This window comes from Cervus canadensis, chromosome 1 (assembly GCF_019320065.1).
Source record: "Cervus canadensis isolate Bull #8, Minnesota chromosome 1, ASM1932006v1, whole genome shotgun sequence".
NCBI lineage: Eukaryota > Metazoa > Chordata > Mammalia > Artiodactyla > Cervidae > Cervus > Cervus canadensis.
In genome coordinates, this window is record NC_057386.1 from 1,448,369 (window position 1) to 1,462,555 (window position 14,187).

Below are 14,187 nucleotides of genomic sequence, written 5' to 3' on the forward strand. Positions count from 1 at the left end.
TATGGTTTTTCCAGTAGTCATGTATGGATGTGAGAGTTGGACTGTGAAGAAAGCTGAGCGTCGAAGAATGGATGTTTTTGAACTGTGGTGTTGGGAGAAGACTCTTGAGAGTCCCTTGGACTGCAGGGAGATCCAACCAGTCCAACCTAAAGGAAATCAATTCTGAATATTCATTGGAAGGACTGATGCTGAGGCTGAAACGCCAATATATTGGCCACCTGATGCGAAGAACTGACTCACTGGAAAAGACCCTGATGCTGAAGTTTTGGGAGTCAGTGCAGTCCCTGGGGTCGTAAAGAGTCTGACATGACGGAGGGAATGAACTGAACTGAACTGATGTCTGTGGGACGGGGGGAGGTAGAGTGAATGTTCTCATGGACTGTGATCTTCTGCCTCCACTGCCCACTTGGAGACACATCCTCATCCCCTTCAAACTTCCCTAATGGCGAACACGTCAGCTTTCCCACCCAGCACAGCCCCGCCCTCCCCTCTGACGTCCAGTTTCTGCTGACGGCTGCATCATTTTCTCCGTGCGCCTCCCCAGGGCTGTCTCTGATCCCCCTGGTTCCCACCCTTCCTGACACCACCCTATCGCTCTCCACGTGAGTCACCAGGCCTCAGAGCTACCAGGTCCCCAAGCAGAAGGGAACCTCTCCCTTTGGTTCAGACACAGCTGAGCCCTGCTGAGAGGCGGCTGCCGGCCCACGTCACCTGGCGCTGGGATGCGCAGGCTGGACCAGAGCCTGTGGGCCCGGACACCGCTCCTACCACCGCCCCTCCTGGCCAGGTTCTTCTTGAAGACAGTCCCCCATCCTCTCTCTCTGGCCCCACCGCCCCCTGCTCAGGGCCCGGTCCCCCGCCTCCCCTTTGGCTGGTCCCCCCAGCAGCCGTTTCACCACTCTATTCACCGATGTCACTCCACTCACCCCTGTGGAAATAGCTTCAGTGCCTCCCCTTGACCTGGAAGTGAACTCCTCCATTTGACCCGGAAGTGAACTCCTCCCCTTGACCTGGAAGTGAACCCCTTCCTTGACCTGGAAGTGAACTGCTATTTAACAAAGTGCACTGGGCATCTCTCTGGTGTGAGCTGCAGTGGGTGAGCGGCTGCTTCCTCACAGGCTGGTCGCTCCTTGGCCTCAGCCCGGCCGGGTCCTTTCTCACCTGCCCTCCTGCCCCAGGGATGGCACCTCCACGGCCAGGAGGCCTGCCCTCCTGTCTCTGCACTTTCAGGGGCCTCCCCGGGTGCAGAGAACCCGCCCCTCCCGACCCCGCGGGAGTGAGTGCTGCCTGCAGAGGCCCCCACGCGTGCCCTGAATTTAGGCCCCTTCTTGGCGGGGTCCCTCCGGCCATTCTCCCTCCTGCTCCCTGTTCTGGGGGGACTAAAGGAGCCCCAGGAGCTGTCTCTGCTGCCCACGGGGGGTGACCTCCTGCCTCCATCCCCCCGGCCCACCACTCCCTGTCTCCTTTAGCTCTTGCTGCCTCCCGGAAGGCGGGGTGCGGCCCTGACTACGCGCCCCCCACCCCAGCCTCCAGTGAACACAGCCCCCGAGTCGCTGTGTCTCTGGGGAGGCACGGCTGCAGTTGAACGAGGTCAGGGCGGGTCCCTCAGCCCAGGGTGCTCTGAGAAGCTCCCCTGGGGGCCCAGGAACCTGGGACACAGGGAACGCCTGCTTGGTTCCCAACAGGATGTCTGTGGTTTAAACTCCGCTCTCCTTTCTTCTGACCCTGAGAAACCTGACCAGCTGGACAGCACAGATTCCTGGCATGTTTGGGGGGTAGGGCGGTGTACCTTTCCCAGAGCGTGGGGTTTCGTGACCTGTGCTTGCACTCGAAGCATCAGGGCTGAAAATAGCGGCGATGCTATTTGCTCACAGATCTGGGTCGGGAATTTAAACAAGACCACGGGGTGCCTGGTCTCTGTCTTTCGGAACATCCGAGGTGCTGTCCCTGCCCCCAGGTCAGGTGACTCAGAAGTCAGAGGCAGGGTGGTGGCCGATGGCCTGGCGCGGGGCAAACATCTGGCTGGGTGCTCAGCTCTCCACGGGGTCCAGGGTGTCCCTCGCCCTGTGGCCTCTCCATCAGGATTCAGGGCACATGTTAGGTGGTAGCTCTGGTTTCCCAAGAGGGCAAAAGCAGGATCCACCAAGCTTCCTTAAGGCGTTGGCTGAGAGCTGGTACAGGGTCCCTCCTGTCCCTTCCTGTGGCTTGAAGCAGCCGGAGTCAAGCAGAGGCACCTTGCACCCGGGGAGGGCTTGGGTACAGAAGGCACGGTCCTCTGCAGACCTGTGCTGGCCACTGTCAGGCACTCTGCTGGCCTTGCCTTTCCCAATGGTCAGTTCTTCAGTGGACAGAGGGCTGGTCCCCCTCAGCACCCTTCCTGTGGGCTCCTGGCTCCCAGACCAGCTTCACCTCCAGCCGCCTTATCCAGAAAGGATGAAGGGAACCGCAGGTGCCCTGGGCCCTCCAAGCAGGCCTTGTTACCCGCCAACGCCTCCCTCACTGAGAACTTTCCTTTGGGTCAGTTGGTGGGGAATGTAGAGACATGGGCCACACTCTCATTTTACAGATGAGAAAACTGAGTCTAATCTGGGTTTTTAGCTCACACACTTGCTAAATCAAAAGTCTGATAAGAAATGAGCGACTTAGGTTTGAGAGCCCAGTACTCTCATTTTTTTTTTTTTTTTAAATTGAAAAATCAGGAAATAGGGCAAGAATAGAGATGCAGACGTGGAGAATGGACTTGTGGACACAGCAGGCCTGGGAAGGCGGGATGAAACGGCAGTGACGCACCAACACACACACACACCACCGTGAGTGGAACGGCGGCGAGTGGAAGCCGCTGCATAGCCCGGGGAGCTCAGCTCCGGGCTCTGTGATGACCTGGAGGGCTGGACTGGGGGCCGCGGCAGGCCCAGGAGGGAGGGGGGGAGGTATACTTGTCACCGCGTCACGTTGTTGGACAGCGGAAACTATCAGACCACTGGAAAGCAGTTATACTCCAATAAAAAATTAATTAATTAAATCTGCCAAAAAGAAAAATCGGGAAACAAATTGTCTTTTCAAAAATCCATTCCCTGGCCAGTTTCTCTGGCTGCATCTAACCTGTCAAGCGAGTGATACCCCTCAAGTCTTGCACAGCCACCTTTGCCCGGAGGTAGCTGGACCAGACCTGATTCTGTCTCACACCATTCGCTGGACCCCAGGCGTGAGTTCACCCAGGGCACCAACTGTGTGTGAACAGAACTTACTCTCGGTGGGACGAGACCGTCTGCTCGAGGGACGCGCTGGTCCCCGCCTCCTCTCGAGTGACCATTTGGGAGCACTTCCTGTTTGGTAAGGGCGCACACGAACGGTGGGGTGACTCTGGGTTCTTCCCTCGGCCTGTTTTCCGTTTGTGCATTTCTTGATCTCACCCCCTTTTTCCAGACTCACTTCCCCTTCTTTGCCTCTTCAGGTCATCTCTCTTCTGCCCAGCGGAAGCCACCAAGGACACGTCACTCTTTCCCTTGGCTTTGCATGCATTCAGGTCGCTCCTTCCACCTCGTGACACTGAGGGGCAGCCAGAGGTCGCCCAGCAAGGAGTCCTTCTTCACCCGGCCGACCCGCCAGGGCCGCCCCACCCCTCTGATTGAGGGAGGCTTGGAGACCTCCGCAGGGCTCTGTGCTCTGCTCTGGCTTTGGTGGTTAGACATACTATAGGGCTTCCCAGGTGACTCACTCAGCTTCCAGCGCAGGAGATGCGGGTTGGATCCCTGCGTGGGGAAGATCCTCTGGAGAAGGAAATGACCCACTCCAGTGTTCTTGCCTGGAGAAACCCCTGGACAGAGGACCCTGGCGGGATACAGTCCAAGGGGTCACACAGAGTCAGACACCGCAAGCCCCCTGAAGGCAGAGACTGTGAGCCCAGCCCCTCCTCTCCGGGAGCCGCCCAGCACCCTGCCGCACGGAGGGAGACGCTTTCTGCGCGTGTGGACGTGCGCTCTTGTGCATAAACAGTGACCGTGCTTACCTTCCCAGGACTGCGTCTGTGTTACAGGAGCGTTCCCAAGGGCACCACCCACTCCAAGAATCTGGAGATAGGGAAATAAAATGTTTGTGTTTTATTTTTAATGTTTTAAATTTTTATCTCATGCTGGGGGGGGGTATCGCTGATGTACAATGTTGTGTTAGTTTCAGGTGGACAGCCACGTGGTTCCGTTTTACATGTATATATATCCACTCTTCTTCAGACACTTTTTCCAAACAGGTTATTACAGACTATTGGGCAGAGTTCCCTGTGCTATTTAGTAGCTCCTTGTTGATTATCTATTTTATGTACAGTAGTGTATCTGTGTTGACCCCGCACTCCCAATTTGCCCCTCTTCCCCACATGTCCTCTTGGGCAGCCACAAGTTTGTCTTCAAAGTGTGTGAGCCTGTTTCTGTTTTGTAAATCAATCTTTTTAGATCCCACATATAAGTGATATTAGATGGTACTTGTTTTTCTCTGTCTGACTTACTTCAGTCAGCGTGACAATCTCTGTCTAGGCCCATCCACTTTGCTGCAAATGGCATTATTTCATTCTTTCTATGACTTGAGTAAAATTCCATTGTATATATAGACCACATCTTCTTTATCCATTCATCTGTCGATCGACATTTAGGTTGGTTCCATATTTTAGCTATTGTAAGTAGTTTTGCTATGAACATAGGGGTGCATGTGTCTTTTTGAATTAGTTTTCTTCAAATACATGCCCAGGAGTGGGATTGCCTACAGTCATATCGGCCTTGAATATGCCCGATCTCCTTGATCTTGGAAGCTACGCAGGGTCCGGCCTGTTTAGGTCTTGGATGGGGCGAAATAAGATTTCTCATGGATATGGAGTTGCCAGATACAGCAAAGAAAAGAGGATGCCCAGTTTATTAGAATTTCAGATCAACAACAAATACTCTTTTGGTCTAACTATGTTCCATACAATATTTGGGACATACACATGAGAAATTATTCACTGTTGATCTGAAATTTAAATGTAGCTAAGAACCTCGTCTTGTGTCTGGCAACCCTGCCTAGAGAGTTAAAGTATAACACTAATGCATGTGGATTAGAGCCAAGTCAAGGTCACCTTCGGGCGTCACCATGGGTCCTTCAGCAAGACCTGCTTGTAACTGGAGACTGTAAAAAGAGCATATTGACATAAACACTTCAAACCTTCTCTTGAAACATATCTTAGTAACATGCCCAGCAGAAAGGGGATTGGTCGGTGACGGAAAGTGCAGAGTCAAAGTGACAAGCTTCGGTCACTCCAAGTTTGTCCAAGAAAATCAGCTTGGAGGTCAGGAGCAGCTCTGGTCCCTCGCGTCTCTGGGGGGCAAGGGTCATTGGAGGTCACCTGACAGATGCCCCTGGCTTTCTGAGAAGAACTGTTATGATTCATGCCTCCGGGGAGCGAACGTGCTGAGCTGGGCGCAACCCCCCCGAGAGTGGCACGGAGTGGCCCTAGGGTTCTTCCTCCCCGTCCTCTCTGTGAACTTGACTCTGATCCGCCCTCCACGTGCTGGGTCAGCCCAGTGGAGCGGCCAGCGGCAGCGCGCGCGTGCTCAGGGTCCAGTCAGCAGCGCTGAAGGAGTGCTTCTGCTGTGTTGTGTAACCCGCACACAGTCTCCACCCAGCCTCAGTGAAGCTGCTCAGCCGAGTCCGATTCTTTGCGACCCCATGGACTGTAGCCTTCCAGGCTCCTCCCTCCATGGAATTTTCCAGGCAAGAGCACTAGAGTGGCTTGCCATTCCCTTCTCCAGGGGATCTTCCCGACCCAGGGATCAAACCCAGGTCTCCGGCATTGCAGGCAGACACTTTACTCTCTGAGCCACCAGGGAAGCCCCAGCCTCAGAGACAAGGAAACAGAGCTTCCAGGAATCCCCTGGAAGGGGCGTGGCTGGGACTCAAGCCTCTGGGTTCTTCCTATGGAAACTGACTATTCATGTTTCTGCCAACATCTTTTCAAAACAATTAAAAAATTTTAATACGATTTTTAAAGCCCTTTCCAGTTACAATACCACAAAATAGTTGGCTGGATTTCTTTGTTGTACAACACATCCCTGTAGCCTCTCACACCCAGTCGACTGCACCCCACACTCTCCCGTCCTCATCTTGCTCCTTCCGACCCCACGGGTCACCACTAGTTGGTCTCTGGATCCGTGACTCTGCTTCTTTTTTGCCAAATGGCTTTTTAAAACATGTGTACAAAAAATAAAATAAAACACGTGTACACCCATGTTTTTATATAAATTTGTTGTTTAGTTGCTCACTCTTGTCTGACTCTTTGCGACCGCAGGGACTGTAGCCCACCAGGCCCCTCTGTCCATGGGATTCTCCAGGCAAGAACACTGGAGTGGGTTGCCATGTCCTTCTCCAGGGGATCTTTCCAATTCAGGGATCAAACTAGCATCTCGTGCATTGGCAAGCAGATTCTTTACCACTGAACCACCTGGGAAACCCTTTTATATAAATAGGCTCAAGTTATACACCCCCCCACACACAAACATGCACACACACTGTTTTGAAACTTTTTTTTTTTTTCGTTTTGAAACTTTAAAAGAAAATCCAGCCGGATCTCGGGGTTGTCCTTCTCTGTCTGTTCTCCTAACGGCCCAGCCACAGAATCCGGAATTGAAAAGCCTTCTATGTGATCCAACACCTTGACAATTCAGAAAACAAGCTCAGGAAGACTTCAGAGAGGAAATCCAAATATTTAGGAGGCAGAAATATTTGCCCTTGAAAGGAAGGAACACCATCACGCCCTCTCCCGCCCAGGCCCGACCATCAAAGGCTGATTCCTTCTGTGGCCCCTTTACGGAGTCCTCCCCATGAAGTTGACTTTTGTCCCGTGTGTGTTTTACAAGTGGACTGAAGTTATGTGAACTGCCGTTTGCGATGACTGACTCAGGTGACCAGGCCGGATCCTGAATCAACTGAGGTGTATATTTAAGAGGAGAGACTCCGGGCAGGAGCAAATGCCGGAGGAGTTCAGGGGAGTCAGAGGAGGGAGATGCCGGCGGGCTGTGTTCACCACCTGCAGTTTCCAAAGCCCATTACTGTCGGGACTGTTCACTCACCCTCCCGGATGAAAAGGGTTTCAGGTCACTGCTGTCTTCTTGTGAGGACGCGCATATCCTCAAAGCAGCCTCACGAGGGACCTTGGCCTTGAGCCTTAAACACCCAGTGACTCAAGTCAACAGTCTGTGTGTCAGACAGCTTCCACAATTAGAACCTGTGACCCACGCGTCCGCCCACGAGGCCGCATCACAAGGGCTTGTCATGAGCGTGGGTTTTTTAGCAAAAACTGACCTGCTGAAATGTCAGGGCTTTGGGCTTTGGGGTTTTGTGGGACTGTTCTTGCTGGAGTCAACTTCTTTGGATTCTATACAGTTCATTGAAAGGGGCTTTTTCCAAGTCTTTTAAAATATATTTATGTATATATATATATGGCTTCCCAGGTGGTGCATCGGTAAAGAATCCCCCTGCCAATGCAGGAGACACAAGAGACAAAGGTTCATTCCCTGGGTGGAGAAGATCCCCTGGAGTAGGAAATGGCAATTTGCTCCAGTATTCTTGCCTGGAAAACTTCATGGACAGAGGAACCTGGCAGGCTACAGTCTATGGGGTCTCAAAGAGTCTCAGACACGACTGCGTGCAGGACAGCAGCATCATTTTATTTATTTCCTTATCTGTGGCTGCGCGGGGCCTCAGTTGCTGTGTGGGCTTTCTTTGGTTGTGGAGAGTGGGGGCCCCTCTCCAGTTGGGGCGTGCAGGCTTCTTACTGCAGCGGCTTCTCCTGTTACTGAGCGCAGGCTCTAGGGCAGGGGCTTGTGGGGTCTTCCCAGACCAGGGATCAAACCTGGGTCTCCTGCATTGGCCAGCGGGTTTTCTATCACTAAGCCACCCGGGAAGTCCCTTTCCGAGTCCGCCTTCACCTCCTCAGCAGCCCTACGGGGCAGAGGTTCTTATGGTCCCATTTTGTGGATGACGACACTGAGGTTCAGGGAGGCAGAGCATCTCCCCTGAGACAGGCCGTGGGGTGGGGGGTGTCTCACCCTGAAGCCAAGTCCCCTGACGCGGACTCTAGGTTCTCCGTCCCGTGGTCTGGGCCTCCAGGCTACTGTGAACGAGGTCGGTTGCATCCTCACGGTCGGTACAGAGTTCCCGCCGGACACAGCTAAGGTCGTGGTCCTGACCTCATTCCCCAAGGCCCCAGTGCCTGCAGGGCTGACCGGAGCCGCTGCAGCCTGGAGAGAAGGTGACCCAGAAAAGCCAGGAGGGAATTTCAGAAGCAGAGACAGCTCCGTGGTGTCAGATGCCGGGGCGATAGGCCGACAAACGCACCTGCTCTGTTGTGACTTGTGCTTTGGGGACGTCTTGTCCCCTCAACCCAGACTGCCCTGCACGGGCCAGGCCTACTCCTCCAGGACTCAGCCCAAAACATTGCCCCCCACCATGGAAATATCGTTTATGACTAAAATATAATAGTCTCATGATGTTTTTAAAAAACCACATATAATAACAAGTTTTCAAACTTGTTTTTATGCACACATGTAAAGTGAATAAGTAAATTTCATACTTAACATTTGTAATGTACTTATTTTTGTACTCAGATTTTATATATATATAAGACTTGCCAATTTGTATACAGAAATGTCAAACATCAAAATGGTATTGTATTACCTATAGGTTTTGTATCTCACATTTTCACTTACTTTATAATGGATATATCTGATATCAAAAGTATGGATTTACATAAAATATTTCTGAAAATGAATAGCTTAAAAATATAAAACTAGTAAATGCTCCTTGCAAAAAAAAAATGTAAACGGTACAAAAATATATTAAAGCAGCACAGACAGCCTTCCTTCTGGAGAGTCATTATTAACATCTTGGCAAATATTTTTACACATGTAAAAACCTATGTTTTTATATGAAAAAACTCAAGTTACATATGCTGTTTTGAAAACTTGAAAAAAAATTCAGCTGGATCTTGGCAACATCTTTCCATGTAAATAGTGTGAGATCAGTCTTTTTAAAGACTGTATATTTTCCTGTGAGATTACAACTTGATTTACTTGGCTGAAACACTAATGATGAACGCTTATTTTTCAGGTTTTTCAAATGGTAAATGATGCTGTGATGAACATCCTTGGAGGCAGAGAATTGTCTCTGGAAAAAGACATGGATTGACAAGTCAGTCTGTACAAGTTCTCTTTGAAAATGCACAGCATGAAAAAGCCTGGATGTTGAGCCAGTGTTCCCAGGTTATTTCCCTGCGGGATCAGGACTGATTCTGTTCCTTTGCCTACTCTCCCATCCCTTCCACCTTTCTATTAGAAGTATGTCTCACTGGTGTCTACTGTTACTCGGACTCCAGGAGAAATGCATTTTTATGCCCAATAAGAAATGAGTGTTTTCTAACCACTCAGGTGCCACCCTGACGATCCCGTCTTTATTGTTTGCTTCATGCCACCCTCTGCCCTCCAACAGCGTCTCCACATCTGTCCTCCCTCTCGGAGGCTGTGGGTCCTCCCCTGTCTGTAAGGTAACCCAGCTGCACCCCCGGGGTTTCAGGGAGTGGGGGTGCTGTCTGGTGTGGAGAGCGAGCAGGGCTTGAGGTCCAGGGTGGCCCCCTGAGACGGCGCCTCCGTGAACACAGGCTGGTAGCCCCTGTCAGGAGCAGACTGGATTCCAGCTCCTGGGAGAAGCCGTGAAGACCACACCGGGGCAAAGAGGCTTCGCCTGCTCAGGTGCTTCCCAGCCGCCCCGCGCCCCCGCCCCGCCCCGCGCCCCTTTGTTTCTTCCACCTCCAGGCAGGCGACCTTGATGACCTGGCCAGAGAGAAGCTCGTGGCTTCTGGGCGGCCGCCCCGCCCCCAGGACGTCCGAGGACACAGAGGTGTCTTTGGCGTTTCCACCGAGGTCACTGGTCTAGTGGGTTGCTGGGTGTTTCGTCTGTGCTGAGACACTTCCTCTTTCATTTGCGTCTCATCCACCCCCACCCCCAGCCCCCCCCCGCTGCCCGCCCGCCTTCATGGAGAATGAAAAAGGGGAACGTGAGAGAAAACTGAATTTCAGATGCGGCTCCAGCGCGGAGACAGTGCCAGTGATTTCAGGAGAGGGTGGGGTGGGCGGGGCAGGGGGTCAGGACCCCCTCCGGGGTCCCGAGGTCACGCCTCCTCACTCACTTCCTCAGCTCCCACCCAAGGGGTCCTAGATGCCACCCACAGGAGATCCTGGGGACCTGACTCCTGTTTTTCAGGAGTGACATTCTTTAAGTCAAAACCTAAGTCTGCTGTTCCTCATTTCACTGGGTTTGTTCATTTGCAAGACAGACAGACAGAAACACACACACGTGTGTCTGTATACGTGTGCAGGCACACACACGCACACATGCAGATTGCGGCAGCTTTGGGAAACAGTCTGAGGCTCAGAAAATAACTTGCCTGACAAGACATCAAAGAGCTGCATAAAGAGGCCACGGCACCCAGGGCCGGGAGCGGACTGCGCTGCAGCTTGCAGCCGGGCTGATGATAAGCATCAGTTTGCTCCAGGCAGTTGAATCAGAACTGTAACAGATTGTTTGTTCCGGGAAACAGTATCTGAAGTCACAAATGATAAATAATAAAAGCTAGAAAAATCCCCTTTTAACCTAATGGACTCAAAGATGTCTTGCTTTTCATTTCTGCTAATGGCTTCGCTGCCTTGGCACTGCCTGAGCTGGTCCATTACAGGCGAACTGAGTCTCGGTTTGCAAACAGGACGGGGTCCAGAAGGTGGATTATAAGCTGGGTGTTTGGGATGCAGGATGTCTTTCCCAGCATGCCTGGGTTCTCAGCTTCATTGCACACGTGGTCCAACCCCTCCTGAACCTGGGCTCTGGGTCTTGGAGCACAGGTTGCCTGAAGTGCAAGACGGAGAAGACAAGTCAGCTCCTCCGTCCCCACGGAGCCCTGGCTGTCAGCACACTGGAAACACAGGTTAACTTTCTTTTCTGTCTTCCAGTAATCAGGTAGAGATGTGAGAGCTGGACCATAAAAACGGCTGAGGGTCGAAGAATTGATTCTTTCGAACTGTGGTGCTGGAGAAGACTCTTGAGAGTCCCTTGGACTGCAAGGAGATCCAACCAGTCCATCCTAAAGTAGATCAGTCCTGGGTGTTCATTGGAAGGACTGATGCTGAAGCTGAAACTCCAATACTTTGGCCACTTGATTCGAAGATCGACTCATTGGAAAAGACTCTGATGCTGGGAAAGATTGCCGGCAGGAGAAGGGGATGACAGAGGATGAGATGGTTGGATGGCATCACCGACTCAATGGACATGAGTTTGAGCAAGCTCCGGGAGGTGGTGAAGGATAGAGGAGCCTGGAGTGCTGCAGTCCATGGGGTTGCAGAGTCGGACACGACTGAGTGACTGAACGCCACCTCCCTCGAGGCATCCAGGACCCAGTGCCCTAGACCCCTGGATCACAGCGCCCTCCCTGATCTGCCTTAGCTGCTCTGCGCTGCTTTCCTGCTGAGGGACTCTGTGACCTCAAACTACCCACCTTTCCCCACCTCCTGACCCGGCTTCCATTTCCTCAGAGCGGTTGATCATCAGCTGAGGGCTAGCAGAAAAGCAGACTGAGGGGGGATTCTCAGGAGCAGCCGAGTGACTGAGACCCCCTGACCCCCTCACTGCGTTCTCACGCTGAAATGAGCTGGCTGTGAGACTCGGAGCCATCGTGGGCAGTAAGGCGGAGGCGTGAAAACGTGGGGTTAAGGGTTCAGAATCTTCACGCTGATGGGCCTCTCGTAACCGACTGACGCTGGCAGTCGGTTAGGAAATGACCCTTCCTTGGGAAAGACAGCATTGTCACAGGTTCAGACACCGGGGGATCTCCCCTCAGTGAATCAGCTGGTTCTCTGCCAGTTCACATCCGTGAAACCTCAGTGAATAAGCCACTTTTATGCACATAGAACCCCCAACCAGCTTTTTGTGCCTCATGATAACATCTTAACAGCCAGCCAAGGATCACCAGCTGTTTGTGGAACATTCGAACATGAAAGCAAAAGACCTGAATACAGGAAACAGCAGAACAAAACTTCAAAAGTAGGGTAGTTAATATCTGTAGAGAGGTAAGAGGCGACCTTTTACCCCTGAAATGAGAAAAGGTGCAAAATAAACAGTCAGAAGAAGAAAGGGCTTTGGGCTCTTGAAAAGTAGAATGTCTGAAAATAAATATGCAAAAGAAAGGACAGTTGATGGGAACTTCAGAAAATTGTACAGAAAGATAGATGGGAAAATAGGAAAGAAAAGAAAATTAGGGGACCCATCCTGAAATCCCCATATCCAGGGGGAAAAAAAAAATTGGGAGGGAAGGAAGTTATAAAGAAATAATAGAAGAAAATATCAGAATGGAAGGATAAGCATCTCAAGATTGAAGGGCCCCCAACCTCCCTGCTGGTCTGCGGACAGGGCTCCCTCCCTGGTGGGGAAAATCCCACACGCCGTGGGGCAACCAGGCTGCTGCAGCACAACTACAGAGCCCTCTCGCCCACAGCCTGTGCCTTGCAGCAGAGAAGCCACTGCAGTCAGTAGCCTGCGCCCCCAAAACTAGAGAGTAGCCCCTACTTGCGGCAACTGGAGAAAACCTTAGTGGTGTCTGACTCTTTGCGACCCCGTGGACTGTAGCCCACCAGGCTTCTCTGCCCATGGGATTCTCCAGGTAGGAATAGTGGAGCGTAGCCATTCCCTTCTCCACAAGAAAGCCTGCATGCACCAACCAACGGGCGTGCAGCACAATCCCCCACCAAAAAAAGATAAAAAGATATACAAGGTATCTTTTTTTTTTTTTTTACAAGGTATCTTTTAAAAAAGAAGACTGAAGGGCCCAATGAGTGAGCAACAAAATGAAGTGGGGGCAAACCTCTCAGACTAGGACACAGCTTTAAAAACTTAAAAAACTTGAGCACTCCAAGGATAAAGAGAAAATCGTAAGATGTTCCTCAAAAAAGCAGGTATTATTAATAACATACCAAGGATGAGGAGTCAAAGTGACGTTACTGGAATAAAAAAGAAATTGAAGAGTTATCACAGTTCTGAGAGAAACTGATTCCGGCCTAAAATTCCACACCAATCCAGGGAAACAGTCAGGTATGAGGGTTGAATAGTAATATTTCAGATCTGCAGGATTTCCAAGTGTTTACCTCTATGTACCTTTATTCCAAAACCCAGCTGGGGGCAGTGCCACCGAATTTCTTTACCCTTCTCATTTTGTTACAAATTTTCTTTTTGGACAACAAGGATGACTGGCACACACACTCATTTCTAATCAGGAGAACCTCTTCCAAGAGGTTATCTGGCAGCGGCCGGACAGGGGCTTGGAATGAAAACCTGGAATTTAGAGGTATTCTTGAGTGAACCGTGAGGCGGGGCAGGAGGTGAAAGTGAAGTGGGTGAGGCGGGGGTGGAGGTGAAAGTGAAGTGAAAGTCACTCAGCCGTGTCTGACTGTTTGCGACCCCATGGGCTAGTCCATGGAATTCTCCAGACCAGAACACTGGAGTAGGTAGCCTTTTCCTTCTCCAGGGGATCTTTCCAACCCAGGTCTCCCGCATTGCAGGCAGATTCTTTACCAGTTGAGCCACAAGGGATGCCCAAGAATACTGGAGTGGGTAGCCTATCCCTTCTCCAGCGCATCTTCCCGACCCAGGACCCAGGAATCGAACCAGGGTCTCCTGCATTGCAGGCGGATTCTTTACCAGGGAAGCGGGGGTGGGGGAGGGAAGAGGGGCAGCAGGGATGTCTGGGGTTAGGTGCGGGGAGTCGGGCGCCCCTTTAGGACAGGTATGAGAAAAGGTTTGGGGAAACGGTTATAAAGGGTTAGGTGTTCCCCGGGCTTCCCAGTAGGAAGCTGCCAGGACAGAGGGGCTGCGAGCGCAGCACAAACTGGAGGGAGAGGAAAGGGAGCCGGTCAGAGAGGAGGGAGGAGGAGGCCGACAGGAGACCCCCACGTCGAAGGGGAAGGGCCGGGGAGGGGATGCGGCCAGGCCGTCTCCTGGGCAGCACTCGGCCTCGGCCAGCACAGCATCCGCGCGAAAGGGCAGCACCGGGCTGGGCCGGGGAGCCTGCCCAGGCCCTCGGGATCGGAGCTGCCCCTTTCGTTCTGCACTCAGAGGCCGCGGGGCTGA